Source organism: Mastigoproctus giganteus, chromosome 2, assembly GCF_048544385.1.
Source record: "Mastigoproctus giganteus isolate SK-2022 chromosome 2, ASM4854438v1, whole genome shotgun sequence".
Lineage (NCBI taxonomy): Eukaryota > Metazoa > Arthropoda > Arachnida > Uropygi > Thelyphonidae > Mastigoproctus > Mastigoproctus giganteus.
Window position 1 is genome coordinate 241,789,022 of NC_143576.1, and position 13,119 is coordinate 241,802,140.

Below are 13,119 nucleotides of genomic sequence, written 5' to 3' on the forward strand. Positions count from 1 at the left end.
TCTACATTCTTCCTAAAATGAGGCTTCCAGACCTGTAAGCAGTACTCAAGGTGAGGCCTGACCATTGTCTTATATAAGGGGATAATCATCTCCTTATTCCTGTTAGCAAAATTCCTGTTTATCATTTACAAAACACCATGACCTACTCTGGCAGCCTATCTGCACTGCTCAGAAAACTTCGCATCTGACTGCACAATTACCCTCAGGTCTTTTTCATTCACCACTACCCCTCAGGTCTTTTTCATTCACCAATACCCTGAGGGTAACACCACCCAGTTGGTACATTTCTCTGTGATTACTGCTATCCATGTAAGTACTTTGTATTTGTCAATGTTAAACTTCAGTTGCTACTTCTCAGCCATCTTCCCAACTTTTCCAGATCCTGTTGTAGCAGCAAACTGTCATTACTGTTATTAAAAACCAGGACAACTTTGTACCATCTGCAAACTTTGACATTAAGCTTGATATACCTTCATCAATATCACTGATTAATATACAAAACAACAATGGGACAAACACCAAACCCTGGGGGACACCACTAATAACATTACTCCACAAAGAGCAGTGTCCATTATCCAATCAAATTGGTTTAGACACGACTTCCCCTTAACAAACCCATGCTGTGTCTGAGGTGCCTCCGTAGCCAGGTGGGCAGGAGCAGCAGTGCATAGCACACACTTTTTGATTAGACCGGGGTGTGAGCCCATGACCACCAAATATGGAGAATGCGGGTCAAGAAATGACAACCGCATATCCCCAGAGCAATATGGCCTTAGTTGCTAATGCTCCTAAAAACCAAAAACAACAATAACAAGCTGTGTCTGAATTATTACTGCAGTCTTGGCTAGATGATCCTGCAATGCTTCTTTAACCAGTGACTTCATTATTTTCCCTGAAACAGAAGTCAAACTAACAGGTCTGTAATTACTTGTGTCACCTTTTGATCTCCCTTTGTGAATTGGAGATACATTTGCCCATCTCCAGTCCATGGGACTTCCCCTGAGTCCAAGGATACTCTCAAAATTATAGCTAATGGTTTGCTTACTTCCTTTGCTGCCTCCTTTAATATACCTGGATAGATCCCATCCACCCCAGGTGCTTTATGTTTAATTTTAACAAAATCTCCTCCACTTTTCTCTTAGTTATTGCAAAATCATTTAACTCCCTGTTAGAGGTTGATAAACATCTGGCCTTCTCCTCCTTGAATAACTCCTCATGTGTGAATGTAGATGCAAAATACTCATTTATATATAACATGAAAATGAACGGGAAAATAGCTGGGATGAAGATTGATAGGTGGGCAAAAATATTAAATAACTGGGAACCAAATGACCTACGATGTACAGGAAGACCAAGAAGAAGAAGATCAATCCGAAACTTAACAAGCAACGTGCTTAATGGGAAAAGAAGATTTAAAAATAAGTTCAAGTATATTATTAATGGATGGTAACCGATACACGACTGTTGAGGCTAATGATATAAACATGACAATAAAAATATAAATATTTAACTTTAAATGATCTCTAATCCTTGCATCAGTTAATGCAATCAGTGATGTTATTGAAACCTACAAACACGCTTAATTAATGATTTTTCGTTTTACAGCACGGTATGGAAATAGCACAGTATGCCTCTAATATGAAAGTTTATTTCATAATATTTACTGTACTTACATTTTAATTCTCAACACAAAACTTTGGTTAGGTAGCGCCTGATCGTTGCACAAAAGTAAACTTTGAAATAAATAAACCAAATATTTTGTGCGTATACATTGGTTTATTACTGCGAACTACAATTAAGTTGAAAAAAAAAAAGAGTTTATTATGTTGGTATCTAAATTATTGTTATATGTTACAAGTTCACTACAAGTTTCCTATGAAACTTTATTACGTCATCACGAAACACACACGATTCACATCTAGTGGTGCCAACTCTTAATAATACTTCCCGCTAGCCGCATACTCAAATTCCGCTATTTTTAACACTAAACCCGCTAACTTTTGAAATTTTCATTTGGGTTAAATCCTATTAATGGTGCCATAAAAAATAATGGGTGCGTTAAAAATTTTTAAGACCTCAACATTATGTCTAAACAAAAACTTCCAACTTGCATATTAAATGCAGTTTATTCTGAGGAAGAAGTCAAAAATAACAAGGACCGTTTAACGGAGTTGATTAATTTATGCAGTGGCATGATCACTGGATTTCTTGGTTGCCGAAAAATTACATTTTGCAGAGTACGGCTTTTTTTTTGTTAGTGCATCAGCTTCTGTGGCCATAATGCACCTCCCAAAGTTTTTGCATTTTACTCTGATTCGAAAGAATTATCAAACGATATTTTTTAGTTACAGTAGAAAATAGAGATAAGAGATAAAACAACTCTATTATAAATTATAAGAGAGAGAATATTGCCAGGTACAAGAATCATCAGTGATGGATGGCCTGCATATAAAGATCTCTACCGAGACATTAATTATACCCATGATCAGGTTATTCATTGCTATAATTTTGTTTCTCCAGATGATTCAAGTGCTCATACTCAAAATATTGAAAACACTTGGTTACATGCCAAAGGAAAATTAAAATACCAGTTTGGAACACAGGATAGTCTACTAGAAGGTTATCCATATGAGTTTCTATTTAGAAGAAAATTTTCTAAAGAAAAATTATTTAATTATCTTATTTTAGAAATAAATAAATAAGAAAGGTAAATTTTTTTTCTGTATTGAAAGTTAATTGAATTTTTGATTTTTTCTATTTTTTTATTTATTAAATTTTTTCCAACTTTTTTAAGCATATATTTTTTTATATTTTTATGGCACCCATTAATAGGATTTAGCCTTCATTTGTTTGTAAGGATTTAAAAAATATATTATATATAAATAGTTATTTATTTTCTGTTTTTAATATAAAATAAATATCTAAAAATCTAAATTAAAGTCGAAATTCAATACCTCCTCATCATATGCTTCTTGTGTACCCATTTTGCGAAGCACTTCTTCAGGTAAAACATAATTTTTACAACACTTTTCAACTCTTTTGAGCCCGTATCGTATCCACATTTTTCGATTTGATTGAACAATTTAAAGCTATGACCCCACGGTCATGTGTTTGGCCTCGTGTGTATTGAAATTGTTGGGTTCCCCTCAGGGTAATCACTGAATAATATAAAACCGATTCTTCGCTTTATAAAAAAAAAAAAAAAAACTGTGAAATAAGATATCTCTCTATGTTTACGATGTATATAAATAAAACATTTCAATTATGAAATATTTATATTATTAAATAAATATTTCTTAATTTAAATGTTACACTGCCGAAATATATAAAATGCTAAACATATTTAAAAGTTTTACATTTATACTCTTTCGGCTAAAAAATCCGCTAACCGCTATTACATATTTTAATCCGCCAAACCTGAAGCAATTCCGCTAAATCCGCAACACTGTTCACATCACTTTACACAAACAGCTCGTAAACGATTTTTTGCAAGATGGATTCTGCTATAGCTACACATTTCAAGCGAAAACCAGTTTAAGCGGAAAACAATGTGTCATTCATTTTCACTCCCGCAAAGAACATCACCAAAGCCCCAAAAGAAATTTATTTTTAATTATATTATATAATGATATTAATATGATCAACTACAAATGACTACTTGGCTGAACTCCAAAACATGGGTACACTTGACTCACCGCGTTGCGGACGAGACCGAACAAATAAGGGAAGGATTAAAGCAACAGAAGTGTGGAATTTTAGGCTAGTGAAAAAAAGGTTATGTTCGTTTATGCTACTAATTCGGGACGGATTCAAGCAAAAGAAGCCACTGCAAAGTGGTACCAATCTTTTTATTTTTATTATTATTATTAGTAGTAGTATTATTATTATTAGCCATATAGAGCAAGGAAGCTTGAGGCCTCCACCAGACAAAAAAAAAAATTTCCGAGTGCCCCTGAGAGAGAGAGAGAGAGAGAGAGAGAGAGAGAGAGAGAGAGAGAGAGAGAGAGAGAGAGAGAGAGAGAGAAGTAGAAGGGAATCACCAAGAAAGAGAAGAATAATGATATCCAGCTCAGAATCCTGGGAGTGCGAAGCCCATACTCGCCAGATATCAGTCCCTGGAGTTCTGAGGCATAGACGAATTTTTCCTCCCACAAACGGAATTTCTGGATGAAAATTATGAGAAAGATATCTTCAGCTTGTCAATATAACCCCAAGGGCTCACAACTGGTGAGTATGGGCTTGGCACACCCAGGACCTGAGCTGGATATCAACATTCTACTCCGTCTTGGTGATTGCCTCTCTCTCTCTCTCTCTCTCTCTCTCTCTCTCTCTCTCTCTCTCTCTCTCTCTCTCTCTCTCTCTCTCTCTCAGGGTAATTCAGAATTTTTTTTTGGCTGATTTGGAATAAGCCTCAGGCTTCCTAGCACCACATAATAATAAAGCCATAGTTATATTAATTTCTTACTTTAGAGCAGCGGTTCTCCAAATGTGCATCGCGACGCCCAGGGGATGTGCCATAATTTACCAGGGACGTTGCAGACAATATAATAGGTTAGGTAACATTTCCTTAGGAAATATTGCAAATGTATTAAGAATATACAGGGTGATTCACTACCAGTGCGACAAACTTCCAGGAGGTGTAGGGGGCACAAAGACGAATCGGAATCACATAGCATTGCAGGGTCCGAAATGCTTTCGTCATGCGATAGAGGACGTTGAACGGGAGGTCGCGTGAACAGCGATCCCGCTGGAAGTCAGCATTTGCGAACCAGTTCCCGAAGCAGTAGGATGGACGAGTATTCAAACATTGAACTGGCCGACATGCACCTCGCGTATGGACAGTAGCCGATTAAGGTCGGTTGAAGCCCCGGGCGCAGAAGAAAATATTGGGCCCCTTAAAAAAAAGAGAGAGAGAGGGAAAAAAAAAATACATGTTAACCATTTTTTTAAATAAATAAAAAATATTATGTACTATTAATGTTTTATTTCCAATAAAATTTGAATATAATATATGTATAATATAATTAATAATAGCATAATAATAATCACAAAGTTTTGAACTCATAAAGTGTAAAGTGTGTTTAGGGTCAAGCGGCACCAGGGGTTTCCCCCATCTCCCCGTAGTTTACATTGTGGGTGAACCAGTTGACTGGAAAAGCCAGAGATTTAAAAGTGTATGGACTTTGTATATATTTGATGCCTTGTACCGTTGTTCATCTGGTCATTTAGCCGCCAGACCCATACTGAGGCCCGACGTTAGCATTAGCATTAGTAGAGGCAATTGATGCAAGAAAGCAAGCTTATGCAGCATCAGCCAAAAAAAAAAAAAAAAAAAGTAACATAAATAAATAAAAATAACCACTTCCACTTCACCCCTCTGTTCGTTCGAAATACCTGTCCAGCTGAGCCTTAAACTTATTCAGGCCATCAACTTCCACGACAAGGGATGGAAGTCTGTTCCACCCACCAACCACCCGCTGGCTAAAGGCAAATTTCCGCACATCTATCCTACATCTGTCTTTCCTCAGTTTGAATTTATGCCCTCTCAGGTGATTTTTCTGAGCTAGAGGAAGAATCCCATCAGCATTGAGCATGCTCAAACCATTCAAGGCTTTGTACACCTCTATCAGATCACCCCGCTGGTGCCTAGTTTCCAGACACTGTAATTTGCAAAACTTAAGCCTTTCTTCGTAAGAGAACCCCTTTGTCCCATTCACCAATCTAGTTGCCCTTCTCTGTACTCGTTCCAGCAGCTCTACATCCTTCCTGAAATGAGGCCTCCAGGCCTGTATACAGTACTCTAGGTGTGGCCTGACCATTGCCTTATACAAGGGAATAATCACCTCCTTATCCCTGCTAGAAAAATTCCTATATATCATTGACAATACACCATGAGCTACTCTTGCAGCTCGTCTGCACTGCTCAGAGAACTTCATATCTGCCTGCACCACCACCCCCAAGTCCCTTTCATTCTCTACCACTGTCAGTGTAGTACCACAGAGTTGATACGTTGCTCTGGGGTTGCTGTTTCCCATATGTAGTACTTTACATTTGTCAATGTTAAACTTCATTTGACACCTCGAAGCCCATCTGCTCAACCTTTCCAAATCCTGTTGCAGCAGCATAGTGTCAGTAGTGTCCTTGACAACCCTGCCAACCTTCGTATCGTCTGCAAACTTGGACATTAAGCCTGATATACCATCATCAATATCATTTATAAATACAGAAAACAATAAAGGCCCCAATACTGAACCCTGAGGGACTCCACTAATAACATTAGTCCACGATGAGCAGTGTCCATTGATTACCACTCTCTGTCTTCTCCCCCTCAACCACCCCTTTATCCATAGCAGCAACTTGCCTCCAATGCCACACTGCTCCAATTTGTGCAGCAGTCTTCCATGTGCAACAGTATCAAAAGCCTTTCTAAGATCCAAGTATATAATATCAAAGTTATTCCCTGCATCCAGTTCTTTTGTGACTGCATCATAGTATCCAATCAAATTGGTCAGGCAAGACTTCCCCTTAACAAAACCATGCTGTGTCCTAGCTATAACTGAAGTCTTGTCTAGATGATCCTGCAGTGCTTCTTTCACCAGTGCCTCCATTAATTTTCCGGGAACAGAAGTTAAACTCACAGGTCTATAATTACTTGTGTCAGCCTTTGATCCCCCTTTGTGAATTGGGGTCACATTTGCACATCTCCAGTCAATGGGTACCTCCCCTGAGTCCAAGGAAGCTCTCATAATTATGGCTAAGGGTTTGCTTACCTCCTTTGCTGCCTCCTTTAATATAACTGGATAGATCCCATCCACCCCAGGTGCCTTTCTTGTGTTTATTTTCAACAATTTCTCCTCCACTTTGCTCTCAGTTATTACAAGATTCTCTAGCTTACTGCTAGAGTTGAATACACCTCTGGCATTCCCCTCGCTGAATAACTCCTCATGTGTGAATGTCAATGCAAAATATTCATTTAGTTTGTTAGCTACCCGAGCAGGGTCATCAACAGTTGACCCATCGATCTCAAGTGGACCAATCTGATTCATCCCCTTCCTTCTAGAGTTTACATAAGTAAATAACTCTTTGCTGTTTTTCTTCGCATCCCTTGCCAAGGATCTCTCGTAATCTGCCTTCGCCTGCCTAACCTCCTTTGTAACTTGGTTACAGATCAACTTGTATCTATCATAGGCGTCCGTGTCACGTGTTAATTTGTATGTATCCCATGCATTTTTCTTCTCTGCCATATGCCTCATTAGTTCATCTGACAACCATTTAGGCCTAAACCTTGAACAATATTTCTTAGTTGGTATGGAAAGCCTAGTAGCTTCCACGATAAGTTCTTTGAATGCTTCCCATTTTGAATTTGCTGTTGGCAATATCATCAGTTGATCCCACTGTATAGAATTTAAATACTGTCTCAGTCCATTGTAGTCGCCTTTACGAAAGCAATACCCCTTCCCTTTACCCCTAATGGTAGTTACCTCTTTGAGTAACTCCCACTTCAGCACACTGTGATCACTGCCACCAAGTGGTTCATTTATCTGCAGATTCTTAATGCATGAAGAATCACTACTGATAATCAAATCAAGAGTATTACTCCCTCTAGTTGCCTCCCGAACATGCTGATGTAGAAAACAATCATCCAATAAATCCACAAAAGCCTTGCTACTGTGTGAGTGACCAGCCCCCAAATTCCAGTCAATATCTGGGAAATTAAAATCCCCCATTATAAGACTCTCTGATTTACTGGCCCACTCTATTTCTCCGAACAGTTTCTTATTATACTCATCAGAGTCATTAGGCCTATAGTTGTCCCACTTTAGCCCCGTGGAGGCAGACCAGGTACTCACTAGTATATAGTTCACTCTGGCAGGTCCTGCCACCTAATTTCCTAAGATTTCAGTGGCTAGGACCTTAAAAAAAAATTAAAAAAAAAAAAAAATCGCGTACGCGTCGCGGGGAGGCTAGAAGTCCAAAATGTTGGGCAAAATTAATTTAGATTGGTGATTTTAGATTGTGTGGGGCGTGTTCACATTGCTATCAGATAGAGTGGGGTGAAGGCTGAAGACTGGGGGGCAAATAGACAGAAATATGGAGCCGAAAGGGAAGGCAACTCCAGTTTACAGTGGGGCATGCCCATGCCCCGCCAGAGGGAAGAAATAGGGTGTTCAACTAATTTTTTGAGGTTTTGCGTGGGCCCTTCAGAAGTCGGGGCCCAGGGCGCGCGCCCGGTGTGCCCGCCGTTAAATCCGCCTCTGCGTATGGAGCTGCGGATTGTAACGGGCGCGCCGCTCTGCGCTTGTACCAGGAACGTTTCCCGCACAGGGGTGCTCCTCATCATACGATTTTAATCGTATGATGAGAAGGTTAAGTGAGATTGGTTGATTCACGATAGGTACCATCAACCGAGAGCGAACGACGAGGACGCCAGACAATGAGGAGAATGTCTCACATCTTGCAGAAGGCAATCCGAGTACGAGTACTCGAACGATAGGCCAACGATTGGATATTTCTCAATCCACTGTATGGAGGATACTGTCAACAAACCAAATGAGTTCATGCCATCTGCAACGCGTCCAATCATTGGAGCCTGCGGATTATCCACTCCGAAGGACTTTTGCTACTTGGTTTCTTCAACAAAAACGGTTCGCAAATGCTGACTTCCAGCGAGATCGCTGTTCACGCGACCTCCCGTTCAACGTCCCCTACCGCATGACGAAGGCATTTCGGACCCTGCAATGCTATGTGATTCCGATTCGTCTTTCTGCCCCCTACACCTCCTACAAGTTTATCGCCTGGTAGTGAATCACCCTGTATATTATTATTATTATTAGATAAAATAAAATTGTATTGTATTGTAAAATTGTATTGTATTATTATTATTATTATTATTACTGACTACAGTCTAAGTTGGGCAATGCATAAAACAAACTTGTACAAAAAAATGAGATTTTATGTGTACTTTTTCTCCAACATTAAGAATAAATTAAATCTTAGAACAAAAGTTATCTTATATTATGCATTAGTGGACTCCTAACTCAATTATTTAGTAAATATATGGGCACGAACAAATAAAACAGAAATAAGGGCAATAAACAACTTAATGAATAGGATTCTGAAACTTTTAATGGGGACAAACTCTTGGAATGACCTGAACAAGAGAAGGCAATATTTGTTGAAACATAAAATACTGTATTCAGTTCAAAAACTGAAGTTCAATCTTTTCTTAAAAAATCTTAACACTATTTTTGAAGAATCGAATCTGCAAAAAAATGTCTCACAAAATTTAAGGAACACAAAAGCAATTACTTTGCCTCACCCTAGGATACTAAATAGATTTGGAGATAGGCACACAAAGAATATAATAAACAACTTGTTGGCTAGTGTTGATTACAGGCTCAGGAGAAGTAACCCCATCTCCAAATTAAAATTCCTAATAAGAAAATTCTTGATACTCAATGACACAGTAGATTAGAATTGATATGCAGAAAAACTACTACCTCTATTTACAGTGTGGAATATACTATGTGTAGTGACTTCATAGTCTTTTCAGTAAGATAACAAATTTGTACAAAACTGTTTTAAAGGAAGAAATACAACTTGTTTTCAAGAAATTTACTTTTCTTAACAAGTTCATTTATTGTAAACGAATTCTCTTGATAAATAAAATTGTACTGGATTATTATTATTATTATTATTGTTCTTGTTCTTGTTGCTCTTCTATTATTCCTCCCTGATTGGGGGATTCCATTCCGTGACGGATAATGCGACCAAGTACACAGGGTGGTTGTAATGTCTGGTGTTACTGTTGGTCTAGGAAATCTCTGAATGTCCTACAGGTGTTCAGGATGGCGACTTTCTGGAGTTCCTTGTAGGTGTTCTCTGGGTGACCTATTGCTGGTAAACTGCTATGTAGAGTCTTTGGTACCACAGCGGTGGTTCAAAAAATGATTGGGGTGGTTGATACTTCTTGCATATGCCACATTTCCTTGATCTCATGTCTCAGGTTCGTGTACTTCCTAATTTTTTCCTCACGGGTTTTTCTGGACATTGCTAGTGTTGGGCGCCGCTATGACAATCAGGTAGGTAGCCTTTCCCATCTTGTCCACAAGGATTATGTCCGGTCTGTTGTGCATCCCATTTTACTGCGGAATGGTCTTAGCCGTTATTAATGCGCCGTCCCAGTACAGCTTGTGGATTCGGGTCTCTAGTACTGCCTGGGGTTCGTACTTGTAGTATGGTACACTTTCTTTGGTCAACTGGTATTTCCTCGCTAGCTTCTGTTGTATTATCCTGGCTACCTGGTCGGGTCTATGAGTTTACTCAGTCTGGGTGATCATCTTGCAAACCGCAGTGATGTGTTGGATCGTTTCTGAGGCCACGTGTGGCATCGTCGACATGTGTCATCTGCCATTCCGGGCTCATTTGTGGTGTATTTTCTATAGTTTCTAGTGTTGATTACGTGGTCTTGATGGGCAGCATTAATCCTTCAGTCTCGGGAAAGAGCATCCTGCTTGTGTCCCATGCATTGGGAGCAATGTTATCGATGTGATCTTGATGGAGGTCATTGTACTGTCTGCCATGGAGTGTCTTCTTTGCCCATCTTTCTAACTTCGTTTCTTGTGCCGTCTGGGCTGGAAGAGTTTCCTCGCTTAGGTTGAGTGGGGTATATCACTTATCTATATTCCTTATGGCCTGTTGGAGTGGTGCTGTGTTGTTCTCGAAGTAATCATTCAGGTTAACTATCGCTGTTTTCTGTTGTTCTATCAGGCCCCTTCCTCTCTCTTTCCCAGGTACTGTTATTCTCTTCTCACTGCCGACTTCGGATGATGTTGGCGACTCTTGGTCATCATTTTCCTTGTCTTCCGCATGATATCTTCTAGCTCGATGTTAGTCCAATCTATGACCCCGAATGTGTATTTTAGTACTGGAGCTACATAGGTGTTTATGGCTTTAACTGTGTTCCCTCCGTTCAATTTTGTTTTCAGCAGGCTTCTAAGTCTCTGGTGATATTTTTCGGTCAGGCACTTCTTGATTTCCTTTTGTTCTAACTACTCAGCCTGCATCATTCCTAGGTATTTGTTGGTCTCTCCTTATGTCATAGCTTCGATTTATTTACCAGTCAGCAGCTGGTAGTTTCGGCCAACTAATATCCCCTGGTGCAGTGTGTGGGTCTTGCATTTTTCTAGACCAAATTTCATCCTGATGTCCTTGCTGAATTTTCGGTGATCCGTAGTAGTTGTTTCCGGTTTCGGCATAGAGCTTGATGTCATCCATGTACCTCAGGTGGGTGAGGGTGTACAAGTTCTTTCTTCCTTCTTTGAGGTTATATCCATAATTGCTGCCGTTGAGCATGGTGAATAGCGGGTTTAGTGCTAGACAGAACCATAGTAGGCTCAGAGCATCTCCTTGAAAGATTCCTCTTCTAATGGGGATGGGCCTAGTTGTGATGTTATCGACCTTAATGGTGGTACTCCATTTCGCCTTTGTAGATCCTAGGAAGTTTGTCACTATCGGATTGACCTTGTAGATCTTCAGGGTCTCTATTAGCCAGCTATGAGGTACGGAGTCGTGTAGGCAGTGTATCGGTTGAGGTGCTTCTTGAAGGCGTGCTCCATAACTGCGGCATTTGTGGTTAATTGCTCCTGGCATCCTCTGCTCCTCTGCTTGCATCCTTTCTGTTGTTCGGCCGTTATGTTCTGACACTAAGTGGTCCGATATCTTAGTCATGCAGCTGGTCAGAATCTTATACATCGTTGGGAGGCATGTGATTGGCCTGTATTTCGCCGGGTTTCTTGTATCTTCATCTTTAAGCTTCAGATATGTGACTCCTTCGGTGAGAAACTTCGTGATTGTCTCCGGGTGTCTTATCATTCAAATGAACTGCTCTGCTAGGTGATTGTGTGGGCAGGTGAGCCTCTTATACCAGTAGTTGTGGATATTATCAATTCCCTGGGTTCGCCAGTTCTGGGTGTTCTTTTTACTGTTTTACTGCTTCTCGAATCTACCGCTCTATCTTCTCTTGTATGTACTTCGTTTTCTTCCGTTTTACTTCTATCCAGGGTGCTCTGCTGTTATGTTTTACTTCCCTGCTCCAGATATTTCCCCAGAATTCTTCGATCGTTTTCTTCTCGGCTGGTCCGTTTCCTTCTTTCTCATCTTCACCCAGTTTCCTGTAGAAGGCTCTTTGGTCTTCATCGAAAATTCGGTTGTTTATTTTCCTCTGGGATCTCTCTTTGTATCGGTGTACTCTCTTGCTGAGTGCGAGGAAGTTCTGCTTCAGTGTGTCCAAGTATTCTCCTATTCTCTGATTTGTGGAGCATCCTCATGAATGACAGCGTCCATTTGTTGAGGCGTACAGGTCTGGAGGCCTCATTTTAGGAAGGATGTAGATTTACTTGAGCGTGTACAGAGAAGGGCAACAAGATTGGTGAGGGGAATGAAGGGATTCTCTTACCAAGAGAGGCTTAAGTTCTGCAAATTGCAGTGGCTGGAGACTAGGCACCTGCGCGGTGATCTGATTGAGGTATATAAGGCCTTGAATGGGTTGAGCACGCTGAATTCTGATGGGATCCTTCCACTTGTTCATATTACGAACCTAAGGGGGCATAAATTCAAATTAAGAAAAGACAGATGTAGAATAGATGTGCGGAAATTTTCCTTTAGCCAGCGGGTGGTTAATTGCTGGAACAAACTTCCATCTGTCGTTGTGGAAGTTGATAGGTTGAATAAATTTAAGGAGGAACTGGACAGGCATTTGGAGGGAATGGTGTGATTTTTTTTTTTTTTTTTTTGGCTGATGCTGCATAAGCTCATACATTTGCTTTCTTGCATCACATGCCACTACTACTACTACTACTGTCTCTCATGAGGATGCTCTTCACCTTTCCAATCAATTTCTTACTTCTATTACCTTATTGGGACCGAGTGTGACTTTATCCTTCGCCACACTGGATGCTGTATGATTAATTTTTCTCTGAGATATTATTATTATTATTGTTGCTCTCTTATATTATTTCTCCCTGATAGGGGCTTCCACCTCGTCACGGGTATTGCTACCTAGTACAGAGGGTGGTTGTTGTTATCTCTGTTGTTACTGTTGTTCGAGGAACTAGCATT

General features: G+C 39.9%; 1 protein-coding gene across 1 annotated transcript in view; it reads right to left on the bottom strand.

Annotated features, from left to right (window-relative positions):
• Nucleotides 1–1,722, bottom strand: part of IKKepsilon (I-kappaB kinase epsilon) — a 217,132-nt gene extending 215,410 nt beyond the window's left edge. The window contains exon 1 of the mRNA XM_090369072.1: nt 1,674–1,722. The gene's annotated coding sequence lies outside the window, so the exon portion shown is untranslated. The remainder of the gene's footprint in view (nt 1–1,673) is intronic.
• Nucleotides 1,723–13,119: the final 11,397 nt, after the last annotated feature.